Here is a 24,869-nt window from a genome sequence, read left to right on the forward strand (position 1 = left end):
GGCTGTAGGGTATTTTGACTGCACCTTGAATCGACTTGTCAGGCTCGCACACCTCTTGAACTGCGCTCAGGACAGAAAGCTTCAATGCAAAATATCCACAAAACGTTTAGTTTCCATGGTGGGACTTTATGAACAGCTCACTGAAGGGTGCTACTGTTCTAACCTTTTACGCTTCGAAATCGCACAGCAATTGCGCCCTCCTATGTATAATTTTAAAGCCCCAAAGTCTATACCGGAATAGAGTTCTAAGTCGCATAAGCGTGCAGAAAATCTCTTCAGAAATAATAACAGTAATAACTCGTTCACAGGAAGGGAAAACGAAAAAGACCTCGTCTGTCATTATTCTGCAACAAAAATTCCTTTACGATAGGTCTATCAGTAATTCCTTAGTTGACAGCCATAGTGCAGCTTTTCCACTGCCCATTGTCACCGTCTTAAGCGCAATACTGCGGCTCCATTTTAATGCGTAAGTACAACTTAAACCTTGTAAATCCTCACCCTCTGAACTATGATTTATGCGCACGTGATTTGCTGCTTCTTATCTGTTGCTTCCGTAACATTCCTTACCGTTGCGAATATTGCTTCGAAAATTGCGAGCGGCGAAATATACTTCGTATTGCTTCCTGGGAACTGCAGGACTTAATCATCGGCTATTCCTGAAATGCGTTTTGCTAACCAATCAGTAGTCTAATATACTGCACAAAAAACATCACGCAATGATAATTTCAAATTCAAGTGGGAGTTTCTTATGAGCATTGTGGGTAGGTTCAGAGCATATATACTTGGATTCGTGAGCCGTGACCAGCAACTGCGAGTGAGTTATCTTTTCATCAACTGAATGACGATACTAGGCAACGACGGCAGGGATCTTCGCTCCATTTCGCTCGACTGGGGATTGCACGAGCACATAATGCCGGATGCGCTCGCAGAACTCGCCTATGCAAAAGCGCTGCTGCATAGAAGGCGCGTCTCCTTTTGTAAGCAGCTTGTTCGTTTCTTCCTTTAATTTTTTTTTCCTTTTCCTGACGCGCAGCTTGAGCCATCACTGCGCTACGTGCTTTGCGACCTAATGGGAGTTGCTCCAAACAGTGTTTCTCCTTAGGCGAGCGCTTGTTCGCCGACAACGCCCGTTTCATGTTGAGCGTCCTTTCTTCGTTCCAAATACATAAATTTCGACGCGCCACTGTTCATGCGACAGCGCTGAGCTGTCGCGTAGCCCTTAATACACAACAGCGGCAGCCGGATGTTTTTTTATGCAGCTGCAAATTTCTTTGAAAGAGCATTATTTAGGCTATTTGCTTCGCGCAGCGCAATATGCTTTACTGGAAAGAACACAGAAGCAGACCAGCCCACGAAACGAGAACGGCGAGTTGACACTGTTGTGTCGGTCCCTACTCTTCATGGCTGTATCGCCCAATAAGCTAAACAGGGGGATCGAAGTGGCGCCTCCTGGTGGCGCCGCCTGGTATGGAAACCGATCTCACGACACTTTAACTAACACGTAGCCCGCCGAGCTGTACTCAAGCTTAAGTTTTGCCGTAGTGGATAAAACGCAGAAATGTAATACCATGCTGAAATAAGGGAGCACCCCTAGACTCATGCACAACCACGGTATAGAGATTATTAGACTGTCAGCAAAACGTTTGTCATCATTTGTGGGGAGATAGGTCAGATGTATGCAAATATAAATGCATAAATTGTGATGATGATCGTGATAGGAGGAATGTAAGATAGCTGCAAGGCAGTGCAGAGGGGCAGGGGTGTTTGGTGTTCCTTCAATTCTGACTGCGACATTGTCAATGGAGACTAGACGAACTCTTCAAGTTGTCAAATTTCACTTCTTTTTTAATGTTCACTACTCAACACAGCTCTTATTTTCGTTTTAGTTCTTGGCACTCAATGTGCGCTGTATTTTGTGATGAACGCGACATCAGACGATTCTGTTTTTTTCGGCAAGCTGCAAATTAATAATTGCTGTGCGCAATTAATAATTACTGAGCCCGTGTGCTGTGCGATGTCAGTGCACGTTAAAGAACTCAAGATGGTCAAAATTTCCGGAGTCCTCCACTACGGCGTCTCTCATAGTCTGAGTCGTTTTGGGACGTTAAACCCCACCAACTAAACCAAAGTATAGAGGCAGAGCGTCTCCTTCAGAACCTCGCTGTGCCTTGCCTGTGCAGACGGACCCGAGTCACCGCAAGGCACGAGTTGCTCGTGCTCAGCCGCTCAGAAGGAGACAACTCCCTGGCAGATACGTGACGGAGGCTTCTGCAACAAACGGTTAACAGCTCAGGCTCACGCGGTCACCTTGAGGTAAGCATTCATGACGCTGCTTCAGATCAAAGAGGCTGATACCAGGATTGATTTACCAACACTAGGATAACGAGCAGGTTGCCACTTATATTCCTCTGCAACGAGAGCTACGTGCAGTGATTTCCCCAACATCATAGGAGTCGGAGTCTTAGTGACTCTTAAATGAAATTACCGGCAATCAGCGCCCCCTGCGTGCGAAATTTCTTCCTCGTGGAGCCACGAGGAACACTCGTGCATAACAGGCCTTGAAGTGGTCACTGTAGTGTGTGCGACACCTGTGGCAACTTGGTATGGTTGGACTGAAACAGGGTGCACGAGCCTGAACGCAGTGACGGGGAGGGAAGGGGGAGGGTGCAGGAAGATGCAGGAAGGTGCAGGACGGTGCAGCAATGAAGCTATCGCAGTCACGTCACTTATTACTGTGCCCAAAGATGCCAGATCGAATCCCGGCGGTGGTAGCCACTTTTCTATGGGGGCCAAAAACAAGACCTCTGTGTGCGGTGCGATGTCAGAGCGCATTAAAGAATCCCAGGTGGTCGAAATTTTTGAAGTACTCCACTACGGCGTCTCTCATAGCCTTAGTTGATTTAGGACGTTAAACAGCATAAACCATAAACCATAAACCATAAACCATAAACCATCATTTCGCGGAGGGCGGTCTGCCTGAAAGCATTCTTCCTTTTGCCCGCTGTGCTGCACCACAAATGCTGCTAGCATGTGTCTCTGACATTACAGTGGAGTAGCCCTGCGCAGAGACCTGTTAAAAAATTGCTGCGGCCTCACTTTTGCTGTTTCCGAAACCGCGTGATTTCGATATTTCATCATAAAAACAATGCGAAATGCTTTGCATCGACCACTTCGAGATGAATATTAATAAAAAGTAAATTTGTTGAAGGTGATTGAAGAACGACTCGCTCTGTTGGCTCAGTGTTTAGGAAGCTTGGCTACTGCAAACTCAGAGGTCCGTAAATGTCCTCGGAGAAGCATTGTGTATTACATCTGACACTGTTAGCATATTCAGAGATCTCTGAACTCACACTGTTTAGAACGTATACGGCGTGTTGCATCCTTTTATATATTTGATCGATCAACCCGAGATAAATATTAATAAAAACTAAATAAAGTTACTTGATGCGATTTCTTCATAGCAGCCGCTGGTCGCCATGGGAGCACCTGCAGTATGTGGCAGGGTTTTGTGTCACCATGGAGACTGAAGATAACGTAGCTGGCATTCAGTATTGTGGAAGTCTTTGTTGAGAGAGCATTCCACATGCACACTGAAGGTCTCCGGCACAGCCGGAAAGACACCAAACAATCGAACAAGCGCACCAACGTGCGCGTTTGTTTCTTTTTTCAGACGTGAAGACGTGTATTTGAGGAGCAATTTCCCTCAGAACATAATGAGGTAAATTCAAAATATTTTTTGGTCTTTTGTTTTATTTTTTAGTGCTTAAGGCCACATGAGCGAAGGTGAAATAGGGCGCTTGAGTAATCATTTTGCTCGAATTTTCTAACTATAGCTCCTCCACACAACGCTTAAATAGTTTGGTTGTGATACTCTTCTGCTTGACATCAGTGTCTAGTGAAAAATGAATACGCCTGACCAAAAGGTTTCTTATTAGCTATTTGTGAACTTGACTAATGATCCCTAAACTGTTTCGAGGGAAGACGAACTCAGATGATTTTTTACACTTCACACATCGCCGGCGGCGGCGCTAATGCTGGCTTGTTTGTTGCTGAAGAGTGTCGATAGCGTACTGGGATTTCTTTGAAAATAATTCACAACCTTGCACTTCATACTGGATGCAACTGTTTGGACCATGACCGCGCTGTGATCAATGTAATTCGACCCGCGCTTTTGTTCTTGACACTTTATTTAATGTGACAATTTGTAACTGGTAGCGCATCGGTACCGCCAGTCGCGTACTGCCGTAAGGGCAAACCTCGAGATCACACCTGGAAAGCCAAATCTAAAATTCACATGGCTCCAGAGCAGCTCTGTGCGATTGTAGCACAACATGAGCTGCGACCTTAGCCACTCTGCCAAGGCGCAGAGGACTCTACGCGCCCCACTTGGTGACATTGTTCAATGGGCCGCGTAGAATCGCACAGTGAAAGCTCCACGCGCACTCCGTTTGAAGCCGAAAAAGTTTCGCTTAGATTGCGTGGGGAACTCTAGAGAGACGCTTATTTGCCACAATTCCAACTTGCCGCATCACAAAATTTTGTCACGCGCCTATAAACCGGCATACTTATCACATAATGGTCAGCTGAATTCTCTTGGAATTAGTTACGCCTTTTTGTAGGACAATCTTTGTTGGCGATAATGAGATATCAAACGCAAGCTTTTGAATGGTGGCTTCCAAGAAGGACTTCTGATTTCTTTTTCTTATATCTGCTGTTTTGTTAATTTTTATTGCGAAAGCAATACTACTCCAGGTTTCGAGCCTTCAACATAGCGCGGCCGGTAGCCACGTCTTACCCACCTGACTCTGTGACGTCACACCCCGCGTGACACTAGGGTGAGAGCTGGGCTACCAACTCAAGTGGTCGGCGTAGCGCGGTCGCAGGCGCGGCGCAGCTCGTGACGTCACACCCCACGTGACACAAAAGCGAAAAATGGGCTGGCAGGAGCTGCCAATTTGGGTCTCTCGTTTCACATGGGACGGTTATGCAGAATCAGCCTGTTAGGACCCCGGCATTCACGTTACCCCTATAGGCTACTAAGGCACGTTCATACGGGTTGGTTAAAGCGGGGCTTTATATGTGGGCTGAGGGAGAAGAAAAAAAAAAGCAGAAGAACGCTCGGTCACCAGCAGCTAATGCTTTCGCTCAATATTTGGTTCAGCAGCGTTGAACCCTTCTAATTTTTTATTGCGAGCTTTGACTATATGACATGTATCAGGCAGACATTTAGGGTTTCCGTTACAGATGGCGTAGGTTATCTAGAGTTTGGAATTGTAATAAACAACTTACCAGCCTAATGTCGATAATTTTCAACAACAGTTTTCGCTGTTGCTGCGATTACACATCAGTTTAAAACTACCGACATACTTGCCTTTGGTTCGCATAACTGAGCCTTACAGGCAGGAAACATTCGCCATGCAAGCTCTCAGTACGACTGAAAACACCCGTTACGACGGCAGCGGGAATCGGATCAGGGCAGATATGAGGTCACGTGCGGTGTTTGCGCCGCGGCCTAAAATGGCATCGGTGTCGTTTGGGCCGCGCGAACTTCGCAAATGGAATGGGTGCCTCACACTCACGACAATAAAATCGGAAACGAGCAGCTCGCCTCCGCGTTCTCGGTATAAAGCGAAGGAAGACTCGTTTCTAAGATGCCTTGTTTCAAAGTATCGCTCCTCTCTGTCCCTGCTGAATAAGTGATATGCGTGCTTGAGACAATAACCGGTTGAACACGTAGCCGTCTCATGAACAGCATTGGGTTCAGTGGCGAAGCCATAGCATATGTAAAAACATGCTATGCTGCATTCTAAAGTTTAGAGAATGGAATAGTAAATTCGTCGTGTATCAGTACGCTCATCTTTATACAACTCTGTACTCCATGGTGCGCTCTCTTCACCTCTGTTGAAGTATTGGAATTATGACAGGAAAGATATCCAGATTTAAGTTTTAGTGTGTAAGCATTATTACACTTATGGTACAAAAAAAGCGTCCGCAGATTGTGTCTGCAGAAAGTGTGTACGAAAGTGAAAAAATTTGACTTGACCGAGTTTGGTGCCCAATCTAATTCAAATATGTCCAACACAATGATGGCCTCTCCATTTTGCGGGGCAACCTTCAAAATGTGGCCTCCTGTTACCAAACATTTTACCTCTTCCGATTTTGACCAAAATTTACGACTAACCTAATCGAGTATGGTCAATTCAATGGTGGCCACCAAATTTGAGTGGGCCAGCCCAAATTTATGCTTCCCTTGGACCCCCGAAATTTGTGTCTAATCTAATTTTAGCCTGAACAACGCAGTGTGGACTTTGAAATCTAGGGGCGTAAAAAAAATGAAAAATTGGATTATAGGAACTGAAAGGGGCAGTACCTATCACACTTCTCGGTGGACACCTGAACCGCGCAGTAAGGGAGGGAGGAAGGTGGGATCGAAAAAAGAAAGCGAGTAAGAGGTGCAGTAGTGAAGGAGTCCATAAAATTTCGACCACCTGGGGATATTTAACGTGCACTCACATTGTAGAACACACGGACGCATTTGCGCTTCGCCTCCATCGAAACGCGGCTGCCGCGGTCGGGTTCAAGCCAGGGTTCAGTAGCTAACAGTCTTAACCACTTCCTTTCTTATATTTTGCCCGAGAGCAGCAAATAAGTGATAGCGAGGTAACTAAAAGCGTTATGGTTATTCGCTAAGCTCACTGTTAAAGATGAGTTAGTGCGGAAATAATCTCGAGCTATGAGGTGACGCTTTCAAAAAGCGCACAATTTTGGTGGGCTAGTAAGGGGATTTACATTACACTTGGCGAGGGTCTGATACCTGTTACCTATCTGGGGCTTGTACGTCGTAAGACTAACGTCGTGGTTATTATGCATTCACAAACAGTTATTTGCCTTTTGCTCTAAACTACGCGAGGGTGGTGTTCAGAAACTAATAAATGTATTAATAACAACGTTACTAATAATAGTAATAAAAATTGGAACAATCTTACGCAGTCGAATATATGGCACACTTTCTCCAAATACTCGTGCCTGGCGGAAGCAACTTTTCTGGAACTCGCGCGGACAATTAATTGGTGAAAACTGTCAAGCTCAGCGCGCGGCAGGCCGCGTTGATTAGTGGAAAACGGCACGATGGTTAATCCTAATTGCAGAGACGTCAGGTCCACCCTCGGTTCAACAGGGAACTGGAGTGAACAAAAAAAAAAAAAAAAGGTCTGTTTTTCGCTCAAAGGGGAGTTACGGGCGCTGTGAAAGTATCCGTTCACTTTTTGTTGTAGATGTCGTTGTCAAGGCAGTGTGTAACTTGAAGACCAGGACTATGGTGGCCGAGTTAGCGAGCGAATCGTGTCGTGGGGCTGTGGGCAGAATACAATGATGTCACATTTTGTATTTATGCCTTAAATAAGAAAGAACAGAGCCTCGGACACACAATACGCGAATGTATGAAAAGGGCAACATGTTATCGCGATGCACTGCGCTGCCCATTCCTTGCTTCAGTTTTTTTTTTTTTTTTTTTTTTTTGGGGGGGGGGGGGGGGTGGATAATATGTGTAACTTTCTGCGTGAGTTCGCAGCTCGTAAATATAGTTATCGCCGTTCCTTTCTTCTTCTTTACGAACTGAGAGCGCACATTCTTTGTGTCAAATATGACGGTACTTGTTCTAGCCCTTTACTGACTCAAGTTGTAAAAAGGTTTGGTTTGGTTTGTAGGGTTTAACGTCCCAAAGCGACTCGGGCTATGAGCGACGCCGTAGTGAAGGACTCCGGAAATTTCGACCACCTGGGGTTCTTTAACGTGCACTGACATCGCACAGCACACGGGCGTCTTCCTTTTTTACCTCCATTGAAAAGCTACCGCCGAGGCCGGGATTCGATCCTGCAACCTTGGAAACAGTAGTCGAGCGCCGTAACCACTGCGCCACCCCGGTGGGGTAAGTTGTAAAAAGCTTTTATGTGTACTGTTCGTTATTATCTTTTTACTGTACCATATTCACTTCGTTCCATCAACAGGGCTTCCTCGCTTTCCATGCAAACTCACTGAGCCCATGAATATTTGATAATGAAGAAATACAGCTACATTTTAAGTGAAGCTTTATTTAAATGTTTTTAACTTAAAAAATTCAAATGTGCTTGTGTTCGCATCGCTTATCTTTTTATGATTTTACTGTGTGCTTTTTTTATGTTTTGCTCTATTTCAATGACACAAATACAATATGCTCACATGTTAAGCTGTCAAACCTCAAGCTGCATTAACCGGCGGTGTCCAGAAAATAAGAATCAGAAAGAGTTTACGAAATTAAAGGAAGGCTGAAATGCTTGTATTTTTTTTTTACAATTTCCCGACATTCACACATTAGAAAATGTAAAACTTTTAAATTCAGCTCACGAAGGATTTTCGCGCTACCATTTAAGGTTAAGAGGTAATCTACTATTAAAATCGCGACTATCATTAAGCGTCTACCCCAACGGGGTGGCGCAGTGATCAGGACGCTCGAATACTGTTCTCAATGATGCGGGATCGAACCCCGGCCTCGGCGGCAGCTTTTCGATGGCGGCGAAAAGCAAGGCGCCCGTGGGCTGTGCGATGTCAGTGCACGTTAAAGAACCCCAGGTGGTCGAAATCTCCGGAGTCCTCCACTATGGCGTCTCTCATAGCCTTAGTCGCTCCGGGACGTTAAACCCCACAATCCATTTTTTTTTATTTTCATTTCAAAGCATTGCTGCAGTGCGGGGAAACTAGTCAATGGCGTCATTATGAGTGATAATTTGAATTTCAAGTTTTCGGCCAATCCTTTCTGTGAGTCGCCATATGCCGCCAAACAATGTCCAAAGCCGGATTATCCAGGGTTCAAAGGGCTCAAATGAATCGGGCCCGTAGTTCTCAAGGGCCCCCCGATAGCTGAAAGAAAAATGGCGCGCCTCCAGGTTTGGTCCCCAAAATTGTCAAATCATCTTTCTGATTTTTCATGGTTAAAATTAGAGCCTATGTATTGCAAAGCTCAATGCTCCACAAGCTGTTCGTCGGATTGTGCTCTTAATTCCAAAGCCAGCCTCATATTTCTCCAGTCAAAATACAAAGCTTAGTACTCGTCAAAATGGATGAAAACAAAATACAAAATATTCTTACCTAGTTTTAACTGGTTTCAGTTGGTTTCAGCTGGTCCCAGCTGGCATTCAACTGGCAGTAGATAATTTCAGGTGCGTTCCAGAAAGAAGTCAGCTGGTGCCAATTTGTGGTCAAGTGGAATCAACGGGCTCTAGCTGGCTTTCAGTTGGGAGTCAGCTCATACCAGCTGGTAAACCAACTGACCACTGTCATTACCGCAGTTATAGTCAGCTGCGAGTTTTATTAATTTGAGCTTAAGCGGTGAAAGTTAAGACGAAGGGAATAAATTATTATTTAGAGATTATGACTGCCCATAGCTGACAGCCGCCTCTGTAATTTGTAGTTGCTGTGAATAGAGACGCATGATTCCCAGGCGGCTCAATGTGGAAGATCTCATCAAGAGAACCTCCCAGCAAAAAGCTGGGAAACACTTATAGAAACGCTAATACATTAATTCTCTTGTTTAAAAGTGTAAAGAAAAAATCGGACGTTAAGCGAATGCACGCCCCATTTTGAAGTCGAATTCCTTTCAAGTATTTCAACTTATATTTTCTGCATTGTGTAAACATGTAATGTTTCTGTAAAAAAAAAAAAAGAAAAAAAAATGGGAGGACGCTTAAGCTATCTTGTAGACGTGATAGCACGGTTTAAGGCTTTCCACTACTTTAAAGAAAGTGCATGTACGCGAAAGAGAATCAGCATGGGTATTCGGCTCTTAAATGCGGAGCTTAAGTGTCCACGCTATTTTCAGTGCGCATCCCTTTTTTCGTCGTCCGCCTCCTACGGCTGCGGCGTCTTATCGCTGCAATGAGTTGCATACGCTATCGCGTAAAATGATAATTTATTCTCTAAACTGAAAGCAGAAAAGGTGTGCTATACATACAAAATTGCTTCCTTCTGCACTAAAAGTGACCGTTATGTGCAAAATATAAACAGGTTTTGTAAGTGTGGACAATCTGTATAAATGGCAATATATATTACTAATTACTAGAACATTAGAGCTTGTTAGAACTTTAATTATGTGCCAGTTCAACCATATCATTTTCTACAGGCGCCACCATTTCGAAACCGTTTAGATCCCCGCATTACGACAGCGTTTTGAGTAATAAAAAGTGTTTGACGTACTGTGCATCACCATAAAAAAAAAAACATAATATCACAGTTTCTGTAAAAACGCTGCCTTAGGCAAGCTTCAATTCGTCTTGCTGGATGAATTCACAATACTATTATATGATTGGTAGCGCACTTATGGTGAGAATTTGCAAACAGCTTATCACGAAGACCCATCTCTACTTCGCCTGTGCGCACACACCGCCAATCGTTCTGCGTTATCTAATTAGCAAAAAAATGGCCACTCAAGAAATTAATTTTTCATGAGTGCGCATTCTGATGTTGTGTGTCTTGTCATATCTTAGAATAGCTGTCTAGGTGCTGGTCTGTCTGTGTGTTCTCTGGGTAAGTATATTGTCAGGAAATATTCATGAACAGTCCACAGATGCCTTGAGTAAATATGGTGCGTGTTCTTTGCCGGAAAATCTTTAGAATTTCGAACAGAGAACACGTGCCTCAAGTCTCAAACATGACAGTAGCGTGGTAGTGTGTGTGTGTGTGTGTGTGTGTGTGTGTGTGTGTGTGTGTGTGTGTGTGTGTGTGTGTGTGTGTGTGTGTGTGTGTGTGTGTGTGTGTGTGTGTGTGTGTGTGTGTGTGTGTGTGTGTGTGTGTGTGTGTGTGTGTGTGTGTGTGTGTGTGTGTGTGTGTGTGTGTGTGTGTGTGTGTGTGTGTGTGTGTGAGAGAGAGAGAGAGAGAGAGAGAGAGAGAGAGAGAGAGAGAGAGAGAGAGAGAGAGATGAGAGGGGGGTTATATAGGTGCTATTAATTTGTTTTTTCACCAGGCCATCACCACCAGGCCATCACCACGCCTCGCTACCTTTACCTTCACTAGCGCTTGTCGTCTTTCTCAGAGTAAACGTTTCTGTATTGGAAATGCATCATTGGTGTCTCTACTCGTCACCGTGTGCTGCAATGGAGCCTGAATTCCGAAACAGTTTTATTTCCCGATTACGTCGTCAATTTAAATGCTAACGCAAAACAGCTTGGCATGATTTAATCTCAGCCTTCACACATTCGATTGCTTTCATTCTAAAACGGATTCTGTTGCCGTTTAAGGCATAGTTATTTGTCTTCCGCGTACTTTCAACTGAGCTACAGCGCAAGCAAGCCATGTTTCTGCGAAAAACTTGAAACCATTTTTAAGAGCCACTGCACCTTCACAAATGAGATGCATACCTAACGGCGGCAGGAAAATCATTCTTGAACTGTGCGCGGCATAAAAAATTCTCATTATAATGTCAGAACATGCTTACGTCACACTAATTTGCACCTTACCCTTCCAATCTTTCAGATTCAGATTTCGCTCCTTGTTTTCCGTTACCATGTGTTCTGCAGCCCATTCAGTTTCAAAAAAGACAATACAAAATAAAACCGAAATTTCCTTGAGCATTTTTGTGCGTGAGTGAGAAATTGTGCTTTTGTTAACAAATTAAGCGCCTAAATAAATTTAGCCTGGAGAACAAGGGCAAGCGGGCCTTCCAGGCGGTCCGACATGAGGCAAGAGTAGAGGCAACAGGGACATTGGGGTCGAAGCGGAGGCCATAAAGAAACAGGACAAAATATTTCACGCCATCTACCTATTTCATACTCTGTAAAGAAGCAGATGACCTGGCGCAAGCGCGCCGGCACGAGACGCGAACACCAGCTGATCGAGCCAGGATCTGCAAGTGCTACCTTGACCTAGCCCTAGCAAGCGAGCTCTCCCTACAATGAAGCTCGTTATAACTCGACTTTACATCTGAAGTCTTTGCATTGAAATCCAACTGAACATATGCCTGGCATGTTGTTTTAATAGCTGAGCACATTTTGTTTTGTCGACTAGCTACAAGAATAATATTGTAATGCAAAGTAAAGTGTTCCGTTGCAGCACGTTGCTCACATTTGCAGAGTGTCCAAGAAATACGGATCTAATCATGGCTGGCACACTTAAGGGCGCAAGCTGATGGCAGTGTGTGCTGTAAATGCCTATTTTTATACTTTCTTTATTGTTACACCTGATATCTGCGAAAGGAGGGAGGGCCAAGCTTTAAGCCCAGGCAGACCTTTCTGATTCTGAGGCACAATCTGGCAGAACTAAAATGACCATACCCCCTCTCCTCCTCCCCTCTCGCCCCTCCAAACCTTCTCCGCATGAATCAACAAAAATTCAGTTTTGAAGTGGCGGTATACAGTTATATTTTTTCTTACATTACTTCTGTTACTGGTATGCAGGATTCGTTGTCTCCAACTTCTCGGCTTCTGCGCCTCCGTCTTTACCGCAATCTCCTTCATTCTCCGCATCCCGTAGGTGTAACACACGTCGCGGCAGGCGGCTCCCGCAACGTGGTAGTGTCCGCGTGAACGTCAATGCGCCAGGCGTGGCCCCTGCGTCAAACCCGGCGACAAGGACCGCTACATAGTGGCCCCAGACAGCGCCGGTACGGCGGTAGCGGTGGCTGTGCCGCAGCTTAGCGCACCATTAGCGCCAGACGCCAGCGCCACGGCAGGGCCCGGGCTGCGTGCGCGCGCCAGCCCGCGGTCGGTGTGCGCCAGCTGGAGCCTGGGCCGCGCAGCAGATGGCGCCAGCCGAGATCCGCGTCGTGGCTCGCACCGTCGCGGGCGTCGCCGACGGCCAGTGAGCAGCTGCTGCCGCGGAATGGCGGGCAGCAGGGCGCGTCGGTGACCCCCGTGGATGCCGCCCGGCGGCCCGGCGCCAAGGCCAGCGGCTCGGAGGTGAGCAGCGCATCGATTGCGGTAAACCCCCACCACTAGGCACGCCCAGCCCTTTTTAAAGCACTGACCCGATCATCCCGGATCGCCCTGCGCGCGTGCTTTTGCTGCGTGCGCGATGCTACGGCCTGCGCCACCGGGTCCCGCGGACAGCTACGTTGTTGGTTTCAACCGCAGACACCTTCGTCACCGTGGCCTCGAGCCAAAAAGAGTGCGTAGTGCACGCGCCCTAGTGAGGCTCGCGACAGCCGGCCCCGTGCAATAAGTTGCAGTGCAGAGGCGCGAAGACGCATTCATTCAGCGTAGTGACCTCCGGAGTCATTGACGAGCGGTCGGCGTCGTTTGCTGTGCGCGATGCATCCCTGCCGTGACGCAACTTGGCCGGGAACCGGCCCATGGTGCACAGCGTGTCCAGGACCGCGGTGCCAGCCTGTTTCCTTCCTCTCTCTACTACAGGCCACCCTTCCTTCGGCGGGGTGGCCAACGCGTATAGCTGCGTCAGGATCTCGAAATAAATCCGCGCCTATCGCTCGGCATCGGTGAAAGGAGCTCTTTGCAACCACGCAGCGATCACTGCATTGTTCCACGAGACCAGGAGTGGCAGTCGCCAGAAGTGTCGTTCATTCATTTAGGAGTCACGAGGGAATCATCGCTTGCAAATCATGTACTGGGATGTAGGCACTCGAGATGGCTTTGTACGAAACTGTCGCCCGCGCTGACAGCCAGTCGGATACTGCGACCCGCAGCTGTAAGCAGGAAAGTTCCTAACATAAAAAAGACTAACGACGGGGGGGTCTTCTGCCATCTTGGGAGAATCGTGTCTAGTAATGCTCTCGTTCTGTGCTCGAAACTCTTTTGGGGCCTAGCAATGATGGGCTTCACGCGTACGTGTGTATATATACCGATGTATATACAGGCGCGCACACAAGCTACCCGTATCGGAGGCGTGCTCCGGTTCTATAAGCGACACCTTTTGTCGCTCCCGCGGGAGCATCGTTATGGGCAGCACTCCTTCCGGCAACTGGGTCACCTCTCTCTGCAGTGGCCGGAACTTCTCCGGCGGACGCAATTTGCGCCGCGTCCTGGGAGCCCCACAGCGGTTGCCCAGCGGCAGGAACCGCCATGCAGTGTGCGCGCGCCATCAGCGCACAAGGTGCGTCGCGCCGCGAATCGATGTCGCCGAAATAGCGTACCATCGACCGACGCCTGCGCAGCGCGCTCCTCACATGGGACTCGCCTCCCGCGCCGGGGCCCCACTCTTTTCTTACGCCGGCTCCACCGGTGGGACGCTTTCTCCAAACGCCCCCAAGAAAATGTTGATGCATTCGGCGCGGGCGAAAATGAATCCCAAATGCGGCGCGATACATTGCGGAGTGAAGTTGCGCACGTAGGAGGTGGGATACTAGGAAAAAAAAAAAGAACAGTCTGCACGTCATTTCTCCATGGTAAACTTAGAATCCATCGCTGCCTGTCTTCCTAATTGGCTATGCCAACTCATTTATTCAACAGTGCGGCAACTTTCCAAGCTCCTTCATCTCGAACCGGTCGATGTGCGTGTGTGTGAATCCCGAGGCCGTCACGAAGTGCTACAGAACGACGAGCGAGCACGCCTGACACGCTCGGACGAGCTCTAATCTCCTCGGCCCCCACCACGAGGCACCCGGGACGGTCCCGGCCTTTCGTGCGTAGCGATGCTTTTCGCCTCATTACTGGCGCGGTCGACTGCATGATCAGCATGCGGGCCGGCTCTGCTTTGGTAGACGGATTGCCGTGCGCGAAAGCTGTGACATCGGACTGTCGGTGTTATGAATGCGTTTTCGTTACTCAGCTCATCTGTTTCGCTGACTTTTTTATTAATTGAGTGCACAGAAGTTAGTTCGGCGCATTTTAGGGTTAAAAAAACATGCAGGTGCTTTATGAAAGAAAGCTACGAAAAACCCTGTTTACAGGTGGTTGTCTTTAGCGTTGTGCATAAGATAGAGGAACTTCCGTGCTCCGCTGTGATGGCACAGTGATACAAAAGGAATGTGGAGGACATGGCGTGAAAGGGTGCGAAGGGCACTGAAGCGTACCACAAGCGATAGTGTGAGGCAACGCGGTGGGAAATGGTAGAGCCACTTGCAGACCTGGCAGCCGTCCTATATTCAACGGCGCACATCGCTTTGAATGCCACTGGTTAGGTACTGCTTCAAAAAAACTAAAATGCGTGTGTGCAATTGTAACGCACTAATTTTTTATGCCTGGAAATATGCGCGTGGACATGTAGAAGTGAAAGAGAACAAAATAAACCATGCACATGTAATGGGATGGTTTTCAGTGCATTTCTGGATTTGCTATCTGGCGGTTAAGATCTAGGGAAATCAATCACAACTGGCGTGGTATTTTGTCATTATTCGAACACTTCTGCATTTCCTCGTTTTTTTTTCTTTCGCTCGGGTGGGGGAGGGGGGCGGGGTGGGGGGAGGCATTCATTCCGGTCGCAAAAGTTTACGCAAGACCACTTCTGTGCCGGCCGTGCTTGATGTAATTCAGTCAATCATGCTCCACGTTTTGCTCTTCAAAAGTTTCAATGCAGTCAATCATGCTCCACCTTTTGCTCTTCAAATGTTTCAATGCCATAATATCCACCTTCTGCTTCCGGAAAACATGGGTGGACTCGGTGCAACCAAGACAAAAACAGGCAATTTGCTTCTTATTTCGAAAAGCGGAGACATCGTACACGAATGTGCCAGCGCAAAGCCAACTGCTCTGCGCAGTCAAGCCCATGTTCAGTGAAAACTCGCCGAGGGTAAAGGCCTCTTTTGGCAACCGCCTAAGCTTCGAAATCTTTTCTTTTGATACACTTTCCAATGGTTCACCAGTTTGTCTAACGGCTGGCCTGTCAGTGGCATGTTCCGAAATCCGGAGCGTGCCACTGAACAATGCTTGCATGGATAGCTGTTGGATGAAATGAAAGCTGTTGGAAGCTAATATGTATGAAACCACTTTGATATCTCTGCTAAACTGAGCTATTTGTGACTCGGGTATAATTCTAATTGCTCACTCTACCAGAGAAATGCGATGGTGTGAACTCGAGAGGCTGCATTTTGTAAACTCATTTTCTGTTCCTTTGTTTGTTTGTTTGTTTTTTTTTGCGTTTCATCAGTCTCGCCGGTTTAGGACACCGTTTTTTGGACAACAGTCATGACGAGACTAGCGGCCGCTGCTAGTCACGAGGAGCAGACCAATCAATCATAAATGGGTTTCCTAAACGCGGCCCAAACACAACAATTACTAATTTGAACCAGGAAGTTCTTCTGCATTGAAGTAGTTTACTTAATGAGAAATTAAGAGAGGAATGATTCTTCATCGCATTTTGCAGCAGCAACTCGAGCAGGCTAAACTCCTAGTAACTCTAATGCGGCGTAGCATGCAATTCTCGCTACGAAGAGTTTAATTGTTATGAAGGTTATTGTTTTGCTTACTTGGACAGGCAGGGCATTTATCTCTGTTGAATAGATCTTCATAGCACTTCAGCTGACTTGTCCACAACGCACTGTGCGAAACTATTGCCAGTACAGACAGTATTAGAATCACGAAGTATAGGCCAATAAAGCTCTATCAAACATAGGGGGCGCTCGAGGTTGCCGGATGCCCTTTTTGAAGCTAGATCAGAGTGCCTTAGAACACGCAGCTACAAAAAGAAATTTAACAATGGAGATGACGCATGTGCTGTATGTGGAAACTCCAGTGAAACAATTGCCCACATTATACTCGAATGTAATGGTATCCATCCGGAAGTTGGTGCAGGCGCAATCACTGTTCCTGAAGCTCTGGGGTTTAGAGATAACAGTGGCCGGGTAAATAAACCGGCGGTGGAAACTAGCAAAAAAAAAAAAAAAAAACGACTGGAAGATTGGTGGCTTAAAAGCAGAGAAGTGACATAATGTTAGTAATGTAGGAACAAAATTTAATAAATAGAATGATGGTTTAGTTAACTATTCTAAATCAATAATTAAGATATAGGGAGAAAAATGAACATGATAGCTACTGATACCACCCCGTTTCAAAGGGGACGCTCCTATATTCCATCCATCCATGCCCCGGGAGGGGGAGGGGGGGGGGGGGGCATTGCCAGTGCCATCGTCGACCTCCAGCTCTATAAGCACTTCTCATAAGATTCCATTTGTGACCTGTCTTCTATTCGGAGCTGTCTAAGCAGCTGAACGACTGCATTTGCGAGCAATGTAGCTCATGCAGGAGCATGTCGGCCTATAGGAGAAGCTTGCGGGAATACAGAGAGACCTAGCTGTTTGAGCAGCTATACATTTGGAGGGTGTGTCCGAGATACAAGCACAATTTTTTCCTTGCGTTTCAAAAAGACATCAGCTTCGAAATGACGTCACAAACATTCTCGCGCTCTATTTCAACTTATTCTCCAGCTGTTAACATAGAGCTGCGTTCATTTCTGCGCTGTGGTGTAAAAAAAATTATTTAGCAAATTTTTGTTTATTTGTATGATGTGCTAGCGCGATCCTCCGGGGCTCTCACCTGAGGGCGTCACCGTGAAGTATATCTTGCAGTGTGTAACGGAATGTTAGACATTTTTCTTATTAACAATGTTCCACGTGGTAGCTACTTAAAGGAACTGTGCTAGCTGTTATGCTTGGTTGTAGGAATACTGTTAATAGTTGTTTATTGACTTGGAGGCTTCTGTAATCTGTAGTTTACTTATATTGTTTCTGGAAGCGTCCGGTTGTCCCCTTTGTTGAAAACACCGTTCAAGCACTTGTTACTGGCGTGTTCGACTTGTTATTAAAAGCTGTAATGCTGCAGGGGTGGCGCAGTGGCTACGGCGCTCGTCTGCTGTTCCCAAGAATTCGGGATCGAATCCCGGCCTCGGCGGCCGCTTTTCGATGAAGGCGAAAAGCAAGTCCTCCACTACAGCGTCTCTCGTAGCCCGAGTCGCTTTGGAACGTTAGACCCCCCCCCCCCCCCCCCCCCCAAAAAAAAAAAAAAATCAAACCAACCAATAAGCTGTAATGGGGTTTGTGCTCAGAGAAGCCAGTCCACCGAAGAACTGGGAAACCGACAGTTCTGGTTTCGCTGTCAACACCTCGATCTCGCGTCGTGCGCTCACGGTTCAGCTGCCGCTGGTGCCCATCTTCCCCTTTATAATGCATTCCTTAAAAAATAAGTTCCGAAAGCACTGGGAAATGTACACTGCAGAAACGCGAAAGCCAGAGCGTACTGCTGCTCACGGTGCATCGCGTTCGCTCTCACTATCATTATAAACTAAATGCACTGTCGTTATCATTTCTACTATCATCATTGTCATTATCGCTAACTGAAGCGTCAAATTCATCTCTGCTTTCATCCTCACGGTAGACAAAGAGAATTATGATGTGCTTTGCCGGATCCTGGGCGTGGCGCAGTTGGTTAAAGCGCTCGGCTGGGGATCCGAGGGATGGAGATTTTTATTTTTCGGGTGAAGTCATCTGGATAATTGACAAGTGACACATCAGCGCATCATATTCAGCATTTTACTGTTGGACCACAGATCCCTCATTTTTCGTACCAACAAGCCCAAGCATCTACCATACAGATCCCGTGCACGTCTTGCGCACATCTCTCGCTCATTTCATGAGCCTAGAAAGGCTTTCGCCCTAAAAATTGAACACTAAATACTGTAATCACAGATATTAACGCAAACCGACAGTCCTAATATCGCACTAAACGCCTCGGTGTCGTGCCGTGCGCTCGCGGTGTGGCTGCCGCCAGTGCCCCCCATATTTGTTCTTATAGAGTATTAATAGAAACAAAAGATCAAAGACTGTAATCGTAGACATTTACGCAGTCATAGTGGACGAGGACAGGCCTGTCTTTAGCAGCAGCAGATTTGTAGCTTAGAAACAGAAGCAACAGTACCACAATATATTTTTCTTTAAACGGCTTGGTGAACGCATGACCTTCACTACAAGGTTATGTTCCAAGATTTCAATTACTCACAAATATGGTTAATACAAAACCAAAAAGAAAATCTAACGTTAGCAACAGCAGGCCATCTAGTAAGTCTAGGCTATAAACACGCATTTTTATTCTCATATCAAGCAACTTAACTAGGTGCCGATATTATTATTTTTTTTTTTTCAATATTGCAGGTCTCCTTAGGGGTTAAAGCAGGTGGGCATACAGAACGCTTACATTGAAAACAAACAACAAATAGAATGCACATTACGGCAATAACACATATCTAAGTAAATCCGGTAATACAAATATTTCAGATGGCTGACAATGCACAAGCGGCTTTTGAAGATGTTATCAACAAGAAATAATCAGTATTAGTCACCGATTTTTCATGCAAACCTTCTTCTGCGTTAAAGCTCTTGTCCAGTAGTGTAAAACAAGTACTATATATGGGGCTATGGGTCCGTCCAAAACTCTCCTTATGTTTCTGTGTCCTTGTTTTCAATTTGAAACGTGTACGTAGGAACTGTTGGCTTCCTGCTTCAATTTTCATGTGTGGTAATACAGTGCTTCTGGCGACGGACTGCTGCCGAATTATGCAAAGGGGGATGTCTGTCGCAGCAAAAGAGTGCAGCCATGTCCTATTTTTGTCTCGCTAGGCCGTCCACCGGAGCGCCGAAATCACCACTTTGTATCCCGTGGAATGAGTAACGCCTCGCCTTGTCGGTGCGAGGCGAACGCAAACAGCTTGGATGACTACCGTGTCTTCGTGCCAATAAGCTGCCAGCATTTCCAGGCACCGCTGTACGGCTTAACATAAAAAAAACTGACGAGACGCTTTGAGATGTGGTCCAGTATATTTATGTCAGTGTACACTTGTATAGTGCCACGTTACTTGAAAAACAAAACAAAAAAACAAACACGTTGAATGATCATATATCCAAAAAAGCTGCCTACATTCCACTGCTTGCTCAAGTCAGTCTCTTCTAACGAGATGTTTGTTTAAGCAAGTAACAAAGGAAGGGTTACGATGAAACCAGTTAAACAACAAATAGATGCAGCTTGCTTTGCTAATTAAGTATTTATTTTGTTTTCCGGTGCTGGCGACGCAAGGGATTTCTTGTCAGTATTTTACTGTGTGTGGTTTCCGGTTCCGTATTTAGAGAGACCTCTTGAGTATAAGAGATCAAGCAGGCTATTAATCTATGAGTGTATTATGACGAGAATGTCGATTGATGCTCATATCCGAACAAACAACGAGAACTGAATACTAAACATCGTAAACATTGCTTCATAACGAAAAACGTTATTGAATACTGCTGGTTATCAAGGGCTTTCGGTTTTCCAAAAACAAAAACAACAACAACAACAGACGGTTTGAAGCAAATTTTCATCATTTATTAAAGAATTCAAGAAGCTTACATCAGCTATTCAAGAATACACATATATTACCTTCTGAATAAATTGTATTTATCTATACGTCTTTAACACAGTATAGTGCTTATTACCGACTGTCAAGCCGTAGCCACGAACAACACGATGTGCGATCAGTTTTTAACGCGAAAGCATTTCTTGTCTCGGCGTGGACGGGATGTGCCTATTTAACCTATATGCTGAGTGCATCATGAGGAAGGCCGGTCTGGACGAGTCTTCAGCTGGAGTGAAGATTGCTGGAAAACGTATCAACAACCTTAGATATGCGGATGATACCACTTTAATGGCAGAAAGTGAAGTGGAACTCAAGAGACTTCTGATGCGCTTACAAGAAGAGAGTGAGAAGTTTGGACTTAAAATGAACATTAAAAAGACAAAGATCATGGCGTCTTGCCCTATCAAGTCCTGGAGCATCAAGGGACAAGAAGTGGAAGCTGTGACAGATTTTCTCTTCTTGGGCTCCAAGATTACCTCGGAAGGAGACTGCAGCTATGAAATTAGGAGACGCTTGCTTCTGGGAAAGAGAGCAATGGTTAGCCTTGACCGCCTAGTAAAGAGCAGAGACATTAGTCTGCCAACCAACATCCGCATAACTCGTGCTATGGTCTTTCCAGTTGTGATGTATGGATGCGAGAGTTTGACTGTGAAAAAGGCTGACCGCCGAAAAATTGACGCGTTTGAATTGTGGTGCTGGCGAAGACTCTTGAGAGTTCCTTGGACTGCCAGAAGATCAAATCAGTCGATATTGTCGACCATAAACCCTGACTGCTCATTGGAGGGTCAAATTCTAAAGTTAAAGCCCAGCTACTTTGGTCATCTGATGAGAAGAGAGGAGTCGCTGGAGAAAGATTTGATGTTGGGAAAGGTTGACGGTCGCCGGAGAAGGGGTAGGCAGCGAACGCGATGGTTAGATGGCATCCTCGAGGCGCTGCAGATGAAGTTATGGGATGTTAGAAAGATAGTCAGAGACCGGAAAGCGTGGCGTGACATGGTTCATAGGGTCACGAAGAGTCGGACACGACTGAACGACTGAACTGAATTGAACTGAACTGTCTACCCTTCTATGCCCCAGCTTAGCGGGATAATCACTACTTTATGAAGACTTCCTGAGAGCCAGCCCATAGTTATCCTAGTCAAGCGTAAGGACGCCAGTGGGCGTTGAAGGAAAGGGCAACTACGGCGTTCGGGAAGTCGAGGTAAATGTCAACGGCTGCCGCCCGCTCGCAGTGCGCTAGCCCAAAGGAAAAAAAAAATCGATATAAAGATAAAAACAAACCATTAAATGGAAGCAAAGCAAAAATAAACAAAAACAAAAGGAAGGAAAGGAAAGCAAATAAATTTAAATATAATGAAGTAATGTTTTACACCTCGGGACAGTAATGAAACGAAGAACGAGTTCATAACGAAACGAGGCAGGGAACTCGCAATGCTTTCGCATTTCTGCCCGTAAGCAGAATAAAATGCACCCGTGTAATTTTCTTGAAACTGAAAACAAGTCGTCCTTTTGAAGCACATTATTACGAATAACTGCACAGCCTTTGTGCCACGCAGAACAGAAAGTGAGCGCGAACCATGCAAAAAGCTCGTTGTAAATGCAACGTTGGTATGCGCCGTGTCGAAAGACTGTATAAGGCGGCAAATTCGCACTGGCGGCTATATTGAATCACGTTATATTTTTTTTTTCATTTCTTTCATCGTTCCTAGAAGAACTAATAGGTGGGCCGCCATGAATATAAATTTTCTGGCTTGAAGTGGTGTTACAAAGAAGAATGTGGATGACGTAGCACGATAGCTCTTGCAGAGAAAATTCGGCGTCATGAATAAGCACTCCAACGCGTGAGAAAAGGTGGTTGAGTTCGCAACGACCTTCCGGCCCGCCTTATGAGCCCAATTTTTGTTACTTGCAGAAAAAGGGGCCGGAACTCTTAGGTCTGCAGGACTTTAGAGAAGTACTTTGCCTTCGCTTCAGTAGCCTGCACGGCATCGTCTTGTTCGTCCTTTTTAGTTTTCCGTTGACTCTAAACAGCAGTTCGAGTTACTATATAAAGTTCAAATAATTTATAATATGTGCCCATTAAAAAAAAAAAAAAAAGAACTTTTTAACGGGCGACGTTCTCCATGGCGGACTGCTGATGTTTTTTCCCTGCAAGCTTTTTGCTGTTTTTGGTCATTATTCTTCGAAATCCTTTGAAGTGGTCGTTGAAATACTCGGTACAGAGACCGAAACGTGCATTTAAACAAGTTGTCTTATTTTAAATGCATCAACGTCTGAAAACCAAGGCATTCTTTCAAAGTGTCAGTGTTGTTGCCATAAGTTAAGTGTAAAGTACACGCTATTGCTGTGTTGTTCCGGTTGCTTTACTAATTAATGAACCGTAATTAAATACTTTTAAACAGTGGTTAGAATGCGCAGGTGCGCGTTGAGACGATGTTGATCGCCTGAAAAGGGTCGAACCCAGGTTATTCACATACCGTACCATCGCCCTGCTTGAGGGTAAGGTAAAAGGGCCCAAAAATGAAAAAAAAAAAAATCACGTGACGGCGTGCTCCGTGCCCTGAATAAGGGCTCTCAAAAGAGCCCGTCAGTAGTGAGCGACAGCTTCACCTTGAACTGATTTGGTCCATTTTTCGAAATCAGAATATCGTTTTGGTACACATACGATTACACGTTATTGTAACGGAAAGCCTCACATTGATGAAACTGAGATATGGAAAAGCTCTATAGGGTGTGTCGACATTGGATGAAAACGGCAGAAGCACAAAGGCGAGTGGAAATAATTCCCTGCCTTCGGAGGAGTTGAGTGCAAACTTGTTCCTTAATCACACGCGTCAATAGCATAATAGCTGAAACAAAATAAGATCGAAATGCTAATTCAAAATATTTATTCTGTTAGCGAAGAATCCTTCTGAATGTTAGTTGAACCGCCTGCTTGATTACCTCAATACAGTCGATCATGAGGAAGAAGTAAAAATGAAGCTGAAGAGACTCTAACGAAAAGAAGCTCATCAGCCCTAATAACCTTTTCAAAATTCATTTTAATTCGCGCTAACGCAAAAGCCGCTCTGCTGGATGACGCAGTGCAAGACTCCGGGCATTGAGGAAGTTCGAACAAAAAGTGGTTTCTTCCTTTCTTCTTCTTCTTTTTTTTTTTTTTTCGTGGCAATGCGTGTGCCACGAAATTACCCGTCGGTGGTATGCAAGAAACACTCCACAGTTATTCTAGAGAATTTATAATTAACCAGAAAGCGCTAGCAGTCTAAAAATATTTTTTCTTATGCTTTTCACTCGTCTTCTTTTGCAACTTAATTCTTATTACAAGCTTCCCGGCACCATCGTAGTGTGTGCTCTTTGTTTTTCTTTTGCTTGGTTTCCTTCTTTTATCTCTTTCTACTACCACCCCTCCCCTCCAAAGCACGATAGCCACCCGGAAATCAGTTCAGTTCAGGCGTTCAGTCGTGTCCGACTCTTCGTGACCCTATGGACCATGTCACGCCACGCTTTCCGGTCTCTCACTATCTTCTTAACATCACATAGCTTCATCTGCAATGCCTCGAGAATGCCATCTAACCTTCGCGTTCGCTGCCTACCCCTTCTCCGGTGACCCTCAACCTTTCCCAACATCAAATCTTTCTCCAGCGGCTCCTCTCTTCTCATCAGATGACCAAAGTAGCTGAGCTTTAACTTTAGAATTTGACCCTCCAATGAGCAGTCAGGGTTTATGGTCGACAATATCGACTGATTTGATCTTCTGGCAGTCCAAGGAACTCTTAAGAGTCTTCGCCAGCACCACAATTCAAACGCGTCAATTCTTCGGCGGTCAGCCTTTTTCACAGTCCAGCTCTCGCATCCATACATCACAACTGGAAAGACCATAGCACGGGTTATACGGATCTTGGTTGGCAGACTAATGTCTCTGCTCTTTACTAGGCGGTCAAGGCTAACCATTGCTCTCTTTCCCAGAAGCAGGCGTCTCCTAATTTCATGGCTGCAGTCTCCTTCCGAGGTAATCTTGGTGCCCAAGAACAGAAAATCTGTCACAGCTTCCACTTCTTGTCCATTGATGCTCCAGGACTTGATAGGGCAAGACGCCATGATCTTCGTCTTTTTAATGTTCAGTTTAAGCCCAAACTTTTCACTCTCTTCTTGTACGCGCATCAAAAGTCTCTTGAGATACACTTCACTTTCTGCCATTAAAGTGGTATCATCCGCATATCTAAGGTTGTTGATGCGTTTTCCAGCGATCTTCACTCCAGCTGAAGACTCGTCCAGACCGGCCTTCCTCATGATGCACTCTGCATATAGGTTAAATAGGCAGGGCGACAGTATGCAGCCTTGCCTCGCCCCTTTCTCAATCGGAAACCAATCAGTAAGACCATGCCCAGTTCTGACTGTGGCCTCTTGCCCTTCATAAAGGTTCCTGAGGAGACAGATGAGGTGAATTGGAACTCCCATCTCTTGGAGAGCTTGCCACAATCTGCTGTGATCTAAGCCTGGTTAACTTTCCTGCTCCTGTCTCTCTTTGTAATCTGCCTTACGGAATCACGTTTATTTCGTTTCTATTGCTATCT

The 24,869-nt window shown here is 45.7% G+C and overlaps 1 protein-coding gene across 2 annotated transcripts in view; it reads left to right on the top strand.

Annotated features, from left to right (window-relative positions):
* Nucleotides 1–2,244: 2,244 nt before the first annotated feature.
* Nucleotides 2,245–24,869, top strand: part of pHCl-1 (pH-sensitive chloride channel 1) — a 94,161-nt gene continuing 71,536 nt past the window's right edge. Inside the window, exon 1 of one of the 2 annotated variants that reach the window (XM_084606294.1) lies at nt 2,245–2,313. The gene's annotated coding sequence lies outside the window, so the exon portion shown is untranslated. Of the gene's footprint in view, nt 2,314–12,520; nt 12,924–24,869 lie in introns of those variants that run through there. The other variant, XM_084606293.1, reaches the window with a different exon arrangement.

Source organism: Amblyomma maculatum, chromosome 6 (assembly GCF_055883805.1).
Source record: "Amblyomma maculatum isolate TAMU_Amacu chromosome 6, ASM5588380v1, whole genome shotgun sequence".
NCBI lineage: Eukaryota > Metazoa > Arthropoda > Arachnida > Ixodida > Ixodidae > Amblyomma > Amblyomma maculatum.